This window comes from Physella acuta, unplaced genomic scaffold (assembly GCF_028476545.2).
Source record: "Physella acuta isolate Inbredline_101_S28 unplaced genomic scaffold, ASM2847654v3 ptg000503l, whole genome shotgun sequence".
In the NCBI taxonomy this organism is placed as follows: Eukaryota; Metazoa; Mollusca; class Gastropoda; family Physidae; genus Physella; species Physella acuta.
The window spans coordinates 343,205-353,738 of NW_026732022.1; the positions used below are offsets into that span (position 1 = coordinate 343,205).

At 31.8% G+C, this 10,534-nt stretch overlaps 1 long non-coding RNA gene across 1 annotated transcript; it reads right to left on the bottom strand.

The window, feature by feature from the left end:
- Window positions 1-2,645: 2,645 nt before the first annotated feature.
- On the bottom strand, window positions 2,646-4,003 carry LOC131944689 (uncharacterized). The gene is made up of 3 exons (XR_009387065.1): window positions 3,795-4,003; window positions 3,413-3,517; window positions 2,646-2,724 (listed from the first exon to the last, which is right to left on the bottom strand). It is a non-coding gene; the product is annotated as an uncharacterized LOC131944689 (long non-coding RNA).
- Between the last annotated feature and the right edge of the window lie 6,531 nt (window positions 4,004-10,534).

Genomic DNA, 10,534 nt, shown 5'->3' on the forward strand with positions numbered 1-10,534 from the left:
GATGTTTGCTTATCATCTCTCTATAGTGAAGACATGTTTCATACACATACTATTGCTAAAAGCAATACCTATTTAACAAGTTTTTTCTACAACACATTGGACAGTAGTAGATATTAAACAAATGTACAATTAGAACCAAATTTTATTACGTTCCCCGTAATAATAAAAATATATATTTCCAATACAAACAAAAATGTTTAATTTGAAAAATACAATTATATTTTTGAAGCATAAATAATATTTATGATTTAATAATATTACAAATATACAGTCTTAATATTATATGCAGTAAAAGTAATGCTAGGTAGAGATATAAAACAGGCATGATATCTTCTGTGTATAAAATAAATAATCCTCTTCATACTTAACGATCCATTTGGCAGATGAAATAGAGTTCTTATGTTTCTTCACCTTGGCATATAAAAAGTTTTAATTAAAGAGTTAGGCAGACATCAGAGCTAAGGGGGCTCAGGTACGCTCTACTGGCCTGGACTAATATTCTATCTTGAGACTTTCGAGTTAGCAGAACTTTTACCCTATGTCGTTACCTCTTCGGTGTATGAATTTAATTATAAGCTCATAGCGAGAATGTACCCTTAAGGTAATATTCAACTAAAATTAAAAATTGTATTTTGATTTTAAATTTTTGGTTTATAAATACAACTATATTTAATCTGTCAGCTAAATTCTTAAAATAGTGAAACCGCTTCCTTTTTGCAGGAAAGATCCTGATCCTGATTGTTGAACTTTAAAATATAGTACTTGACCTTTCTTCATCGGAACTACAGTTGATCCGCAAGCAGAAATATTGTCAGGTTTCACATAAATAGTTTTATACTTTAGTTCTCCGACTGCTACTTGAACCAAAATTGGATTATTTCCACCGGCTACTAACGTCACAATAACCAGTTATAAACCATCATCTGGTGCTTCAAGTTTTCCTGTTGTTTGATTAAAATGGCTGCCGTTATGTTCCCTCAGCACGGGGAATGTAGAAATAATTAATCCAGTGGTTACTGGTGTGTTGTCCAGGTATATTTGACAGATGTAAGGCTGACATACACGGGCCTCTGTCAAAATAAAACAACACAGTGTCTTCATCACACAATTTCATGTAAATGTCTATGTGTAAAGGGGCAGAATAAGCCCTTAAGGGGATATGCTGCGTTTTTTATTTTTTTTCAAATTTAAGATCTAAAGCCTTTTGAATGCTTTTACCGTATTTGGCTCATAAAATTGAGTATGATACGGAAAAAAAAGAGTTGAATACAATTTTGGTTGTCCTGGAAACCCAAAAAAACCCTCCGCAATTTTTAATTTTTCGGTACTTTTAAAAATGCTAATGCTTTGTTATTTATGCACTTATAGCAAACAATTTCAAACTGATGATATTTCAATGTAGATCTATATTAAAACTTTAAAGATGCAACTTTTTGAAATACCTGTTAGTAAGAATTGTACAAGGTCTAAAATGTCGTACTCTTTTTGTACTCAAAAGTTTCAAAATTTGCATATTGTTTACCATAAGCTTTTTTTCTATGAAAACCATCATAATTCCCTCGTAGAAAAATGTGTATTAGTTATCATTTTCTTAACACAAAAATGGACAAATATCGAAAAGTGCAAGACACCCATCATGACGAAAAAACTAGAAATTTTGTGATTTTTTTAATGAGCATATCCCCTTAAATAAACGTGTTACCTAAGATAAAACATGAAACACTTGGTTATGGCTAACAGGTAGGGGCCTACACGTACAATTAACATTTCCAATAAACATGTTAGCCGGGATACAACATTTCAAATGTTAGTCACATCTTACAACATAACTTCGTCATGCTCAATATAAAGGAATGTTTTAAAATACAATAGATTAAAATACACTACATTATAAGTCCTTTTAGATCTCTCATTAAATCAAGTTTGGCCAACAATATAGCAAATATCCAAAAAAATAAATAAATTAAAAGCATTATTCAAACGGTAGAAAGTTATGCACACTTTTGTACCGGGAATACATTAATGTAAAATATTACGCTTATTATTTGTATGGTAATCTAGGTTGCGAGCAGAGTACGTTTCTTAATAGCTATAATGTATATTAATAAAGCAGTTGTAGATAGGCCTAATTCCACGTTTATCTAGAGGTTAAAAAAAAATATTTACTTCCTCCCCCCGTCCATTTCTTTGCACACCAAATCAAGCACAATAAAGCGATGCCCATTTTTGGCACGTCCTTTGTACATTCGTCGCATTGGCGCACCATATTTGAATTTTTTTTTTTAATTCGGAAACACATTAAAAAAATCGTAATTAACGAAATCAGAATCATAATAATTATGAGGCAGTTTCGTAGAACTAATTTATAAATACATTATTAAACCAAACTTTAAAAAAATAGCAATGCTATAGAGCCAGTCTCTTGATTTGAGAATTCCCTCAGATCCATGGCCTAAGTTTAATTAGGCTTTACACTTACGGCTTCTTACATGTTGTCCTAATATATTTAAATAGTAGTCCACTTATAATTTACTTTACTACTGTGATGGAGGAGCGATGAGGGCACACAGTGGTGGAGCTCTATTTCACCAACATACACCCACCTTGTACAAATTGTATAGAAATATCGAAAACAAAATGTTATTCTCGCATTAAAATTAAAAACTCACCAATTAGTTTAAAATCTGTCATCAATTTCAGTACATCAGTTTCTATTAATCCTATCTGAAACAATAAAATATTTTTTTAAAATTCTTTTAATATCTAGTATCTCGAATACTATGTAATGAAATCGAGCAAAAAATCAAAGTCGAGATATTTACAAAACATAGTTTTGCAAATTTGTCCGTATGTCTATGTATGTGTGTGTGGATGTGTGTCTGTGTGTCTGTGAACATGATAACATGCGTACCTTTACAGCTAGGTTGATGAAATTTTATAGATAAGTATGATATCAAATTTGTAGTTCTGTATCAACTTTGCAGCAATTTCCGGAAAGCGGAAAAAATAACTTATACAACATTTGATTTTCAAAAGCCTGTAACCTGAGTACAGTTTCAGAGAGACGAATTTTACATGTAAGTTAAAGATCTGACTTCTGTCAAATTTTAGTAATTTCCGATTACCGGAAGTAATACTTTACGCTGTATTTTATTTCTCAAAAAACAGATTTAATGATGAAAGAATTGATTAAAAATCCCCGTAGAGTTATATAAGTATATTCGAGAAAGTTTATGGGAGATCTATCCCGCTTTATTTAGAAACATGTTATGTTTGATTTATATGTAATTCACTGTATTTTTATAAATAACGGAATACTTAGTATTTTGTTTATGGGAAGAGATAAAAGCAGTTCAAAAATGAAAGAATGTTTTTCTACATAAAAAACTGTAATCCTACTTCTTATCTTTACCTTTTTTGTAGTTTGCTCCTTAGCCTCAAAATTCTGATTAAATACTTGAATAATTTTGTCAATGGGCATCATTCTTTGTTGTACAATTCTGTACATCACGTTTAGCTGTAACGATGGATAATATATATATATATATATATATATATATATATATATATATATATATATATATATATATATATATATATATATATATATATATATAATTATATCTACAGTTACAAACCATGAAAGTTAAATGTTTATTGTAAGGCCAAAAGTGAAAGTCATTAATCATTTTTTAGAAAATATTAAAATTATATGATGACAATTACAGCGATACATTATTATAATATAAGATTAACTTGTAGCATATAAAAAAAGTGTCGAACTAAATATTTACCTTCGCAGCGTCATTCTTTACTTCTTCTTGTAAAGTAACAATCAAAGCGGACTGTCTTTTCATTTCTTCAGGTATACTGTCTGTTTTATCTGTGTAAACTTGCATCTCTTTATTTATTTTGAGTAAGTTTTTTTCATATTCTTTCATATCTAGAGACAGTTTCTCTAGTGTTTTGTTTGACTTGGATTCTCTATCTTTTAAACTTTCAATTTCTTTGGTCAGCTCCTTTACTTTGTTATCTTGTTCCCTCATTTGTTTTCTGAGGTTTTTAAAATTCTGCTTTTGTTTTTTAGTCAGTTGTTCAACTTTTAACTCTTTATCATTTTGTTCTGCCAAAAAGTTGTCTCTCCATATTTTAAGCTCTGATATTTCTTCTTCCGCCTTTTGTTTTGTTTCTTGTAGAGAAACTAGATTCGTCTCTATCAGCTTCAGCTTATTTACTATTTCTGTAAAAACGAATTAAAATAAATATTTTACGAATAAACAAATGTTGCACACTACAAAGTAATTAAAATTATTATTTAGGAAGTCTAAGTTTGTTTTATGAACATAGGATAATGTAAAAAATTGACCACTGCTAAATCTTGTATACCCGGTGTTAGTTGAGCCTCTTTAGTGACTTGATCTGTATTAATGTCAAGATTTTCTGTTGCTGTAGTTTGTGGTGTAGACTGAGATAAAGATGACGTTCCTTTTTCGACATCCGCGTGTTCTTGATTTTCATCTAGTTGATATATATATGAACAAAATAATGTTTTACGACATATTTGTGTCAATGTGTGTTGTTATCCTAACAGTATGTAAATTTGTTGTACAATATTTATGAAGTTTCTTGTGCACTGTATTGATTTTCTATAGACCTACAACGCTTACACTTGGTATAATATTAGAAAACAGTATTTAAATTTATGTTCAAACTATATTTATGAAGTTTCTTGTGCACTGTATTGATTTTCTATAGACCTACAACGCTTGCACTTGGTATAATATTAGAAAACAGTATTTAAATTTATGTTCAAACTATATTTATGAAGTTTCTTGTGCACTGTATTGATTTTCTATAGACCTACAACGCTTACACTTGGTATAATATTAGAAAACAGTATTTAAATTTATGTTCAAACTATATTTATGAAGTTTCTTGTGCACTGTATTGATTTTCTATAGACCTACAACGCTTACATTTGCTAGAAAACAGTATTTACTTATGATTGATGTTGTGGCATTTATTAAAAGCAATGTGGCTGATTCTAGATCTTGGTGTATTTCGATGTACGTGATAGACGGGTTGTCATTTTTATTGTTTGTCCAAGTCTGACTTTTTTCTACAGCCTTTAAAAAAAACATTCTCCATTAAACTTAAAAACATTTTAATATTCAATTATTTAGAATTGTTTTTTTTACTACTTGTTATGTACATAAATCATCGTTAGCTTGTACATTGATGTACAAACAACATTAATAATCAATTACTTGTTTCATAACTTCCAAGACAGGTTCCAGAACTTGTATCTGTTCTTCTAAATATTTCTTGTGTCGTGTTACAAGTTCAACTTGAATCCTGGGTCGCATCTAACAAAAACAAAACGATGGTCGATGTAATGACTATAAAACTTGATTAACCAGAAAAATGTAAAACCAATACAATAATTTAAAATGTTCACAACCAATTTATATAGTTAAAAAAAAATCACAATTGATTTAAATTTACAACACGGGTTTTCAGCAAACAATATTATTCATTGACATTTATTCGGTGCTTATTAAACGTGTTATTCTACAAAAGAAAATATTGGACAATAGTTGATTCTGATTGCATGACATTGCCGTCTTCACTAAATTGATTTAAAGGCAAGCAAGTGAAAATGAAAGTATCTAACGGGAAAATTCGCTGTTATAAAAATACATTTCTTCCAGCGTTAAAATGGTCTTGGTCTTGTCTACAATATATGTGACTTATGATAATAAATATATATTGTTTCTTACTTCTTACTAAAACACAATTAGTTAAAATAAAATCACATTTAAATATATTTATAAATTCATTTGGTCATTTAATGTTTTTACACCCATGTCACATAAATTCTGTTACAATTGAATCACATTTCTTTATTTTTAACTTATCTTAAAAATACTTACAATTTGTAAGTGTCTACACGACACGTATAATACACAACATAATTCACATTTGATCTTTTTATCTTATATTAATTACTAAATAAAGATACATTGATGTTCTGTGCACTATGTGTTGACACTTTAATCGTAAATTTCTGTTACGTGTTTGACGTGTAGGTAAAACTTTCTTAAACTATTCAACAACTTCTTGGCTGCCCTTGAAACTGGAAGTAATAAACTGGGAATTCCGCTTTTTATCTGTTACATTAGCACCTCGGTACAAAGTGCACAACAACTCATGGGACATAACTGTGGCTGTTCTTGTTTTTTTTTTGTAGCTCCCCCTGCGATCATTATACGGACAATTGCGCCTTTTTCGGAGATTAATAATTAATTATATGAATTTAAAATTAAGTTCCGAAACAATTAAAAAAAAAGCCGGGAATGATCTCCCCTAAACTTTCTCAAACATTCTTATATAACAATACGGGGGATGGCAACTCGGGATATAGACACTATTTTTAATCCATTATTAATTACTTAATTTTTTAAAAATAGAATAGAATCACGCAGAAAAAAATAATTGCACACTAAGTGAACGCCAAGTAATATGTGAATATTATTAGTACTTTATAAATTTACATGTGTTTTTTGAAAAATCGGAAATAGCCTAAATTACTACTTCCGGTCAACAGAAGTTACTCAAAATTTGACAGACGGGAGTGAATTAAATTTTTTACTCATATGTGAAATTCCATTTATCTATCTGAAATAGTACTTAGGTTATAGGCTTTTGAAAAATTCAAAACAGAAAAAGTTCCACTTCCGGTTATCGGAAATCGCTGAAAAGTTGTTACAGATCTACACATTTGATATAATACTTATATAGAAAATTTCATCAACCTAACTGTAACAGTACTCAAGTTATCGTGTTTACAGACTCTTATACACACACATACACACATACACACACATACATTCGGACAAGATTGCAAAACTATGTTTTTCTGACTCGGGGAGGTGTAAAACGTCGAGATTTGCAAACATCTCATTTTTTTTTCGCACGATTACAAGACTTTCTCTATACTTCGTATATACAATGAAGTAAAAATATTTCTTAGGACACTGAACACACAAGATACACATTACATACTCGAACTCTGACCTACGAGGGAAGGTTGGTCGCCATTAATGGAAATGAAAAAGTACTAAATCCAGTCACTGACAGTTATTTTAGTGCACTTAAAGATCTGTGCTAGGCCTTACGAGATGTATTTCACACAAAACTTCAACACAAATAATGTGACGTATAAAAAGTTTTATAAATAATTTAGATCTACTTGAAAATACATCTCATATAGAAAGGATAAAAAAACCTTGCCAACTATATAATTAAAGAAGTAATACCTTTATGGTTAACTAAATGCCGGGGATGTGCTAGTTCGTATGTCAGTACATCTGTTTGATTCTTTTTTCTTTGCATGATTACAATACTTTATACTCAGTATACGAGAAAGTAAAAAGCAACAGCAAATACATAACTTGAACTACGAAGTAAAAACTCTCATGTTATGTACGCTAATGTCACTTTATCAATAACATACAGCAAGTAGATCTACAGCCTACTTCTTAGGGTTACTAATCGGTGCCTAACTCAGCGCCAGGCATGTGCGAGGCGCTTTTATAGCCCACTTTAGCGCCCATACAACTAATGTTTGTGTTATTCCTGCTGGTTATAGAACGTCAACCACCTACAGATCGATCTTAATTTACATGTCTTATCTTTACTTGAGGTGTCAGGGGATGGGAGAAAGATGATTAAGTGTACAGAAAAATAAACACATTCTCACACAGCTTCAAGAACGTTAGTCTGTGTCAAGATGATCAGCGTTACATATGTAGGAGTCAAGATAATCAGCATTACATTTGTAGGAGTCAAGATGGTCAGCATTACATATGTAGGAGTCAAGGTGATCAGCATTACATATGTAGGAGTCAAGATAATCAGCATTACATTTGTAGGAGTCAAGATAATCAGCATTACATATGTAGGAGTCAAGGTGATCAGCATTACATATGTAGGAGTCAAGATAATCAGCATTACATTTGTAGGAGTCAAGATAATCAGCATTACATATGTAGGAGTCAAGGTGATCAGCATTACATTTGTAGGAGTCAAGATGGTCAGCATTACATATGTAGGAGTCAAGGCGATCAGCATTACATATGTGAGAACATATACTTAAATACCCCGGGTTGATAAAACAATATAAAAACACTGTGGAACAAGAGTAGAACTGCAACTAAAAAATGAATAATAAAACTTCAAATAAAGAATAACAATAGTTGTTTATTTAACAAACACTGTGAATATTTGTGAATATTGTTTTTTAATTCCAGTAAAGAGGTCCGTGAGGAATACGGTGATTGATCTTATACTTTAGCATTATCTTAAAAAAATCATCTTTAAAGAACAAAGAAAGCAGTAGCTAATTAAAAAAAAGTTAAATATCTGAACTGCAAGACTACTATTACAATGTTCCAACTTATAAATTTAGTTTTCCGTGACATTTTTTTCCAAGCAATTTTTCAGTACTTTAAAATAGTTAATACAATAGAGTTGCATGGCTAAAATCTACTGAGCACAAAAAATGCTTTTATAATAGTGCTGGATAATAGCAAGATCCCTTACTTTTGTAGGTAATATTAAATAATTAATGCATAAATAATTAGACATTCAGTTAAGTTAAATTTTATGTCACATTGTCTAATCGATATATCATTGATACATTTCTTGTCCTGAGCAATTAATCATTAGAGCATGGCTTATCATAAATAGATTGCTATTACAGCCATTCGATTTTTGAAAAATTGTAACTTCATAGTTGGTCATCGTGACAGAACCAAATCCTTTACACTTCTGGGTGGTAAAATCCATATTGACTTTGAGACTCTGGACAATTCCAAAAGGACCAAAGAGCTGCCACAGGACACTGGGTGTCGGGCGCGGGGTTATAAACAAAGATGCACCGGCAAGTGACCAGAAAACTCCGTGTTATTCCAAGGAATTCCTTTCTATTCCAGGGAATGTCATGCTATATTTAAAAAAAATTACTTCAACGCGTATAAATCGTTGAACAAACTTGGCAAATTATATTAAATCACAAAAAAACAGGCATTTTAAGGGCTACCATTTTTTAAAGTGAATCCTATCCTAATATTCAATCCCCAACTGAAATTTTAAAACCCTGAAATTAAAAAAATTAAAAAATTTCATTTTTGAGACATTTGATACCTATGATGTTAAAAGTTTCATTACTGATTTTACAAATTTTAAACACAAATTATTCATTTTTAATTTGTAGCAACAAAAAAAAATGTAAGGAATTTAAAACAATCATCGTAGAATTTAAAAAAAAAACAGCTTCTGGGCTGCCAAAAAACATTGAGTAAATTAGTAAAGACGTTGAGAGACTTGGCCAGAAATCGAATCTTGCTGGTGTAAGCTTCACACGCCTTTGACCAAAGCCGCTACATTCAATTCAGCCGCCATTAACTATCAGGAGCTGTAACAACAACGCTGAAAAACAAAAGCTAATGTAAACACAGATTTTTGAAAAATACGTTCCATACGATTATTACTACTTAATGACATTGTTGAAATGTAAATAGTAGAAGCCATTTTATACAAAGATTTGTTTTAATTTAATTACACAGTCGTTAGATACCTATTTAGAAGACACCAAAGTTTGTTACCCACCATTTTAGTAGAGACTAAAGTTTGTTACCCACCTGTTTAGTAGAGACTAAAGTTAACTACCCACCTGTTTAGTAGAGACTAAAGTTTGTTACCCACCTGTTTAGTAGAGACTAAAGTTAGCTACCCACCTGTTTAGTAGAGACTAAAGTTTGTTACCCACCTGTTTAGTAGAGACTAAAGTTTGTTACCCACCTGTTTAGTAGAGACTAAAGTTTGTTACCCACCTGTTTAGTAGAGACTAAAGTTTGTTACCCACCTGTTTAGTAGAGACTAAAGTTAGCTACCCACCTGTTTAGTAGAGACTAAAGTTTGCTATCTAACTAGACAAATAAAAATTACCGATTTCTCAATTGGCCATTAGTCAGAAACTTTAAAGCCCATAATTGGTATCTTAAGTCTGAATTATTTTCATTCAGGTGTCGGATCTCGGCTTTTAATACCTCCTCTCTGCTGTGAGAGCGCATCAGACAAAAGAACACTGTAAAAAAAAGTTTGACAAAAAATAACAATCCTAATATAATCTCTCTCTCACTCCCCCTCCCTCTCTCTCCCCTCCCTCTCTCTCCCTCTCTCTCTCCCTCTCTCTCTCTTACTCCCTCTCTCTCCCTCTCTCTCTCTTACTCCCTCTCTCCCCTCTCTCTCTCCCTCTCTCCTCTCTCTCTCCCTCTCTCCCATCTCTCTTTCTCCCTCTCTCCTCTCTCTCTCCCCCTCCCTCCCTCTCTCCCCTCTCTCTCCCTCTCTCTCATCTCTCTCTCCCTCTCTTTCCCCCCCTCTCCCTCCCTCTCTCTCTCTCCCTCTCTCTCTCCCCCTCTCTCTCTCTCACTCTCTCTCTATCCCGCTCTCTCTCCCTCTCTCTCTCCCC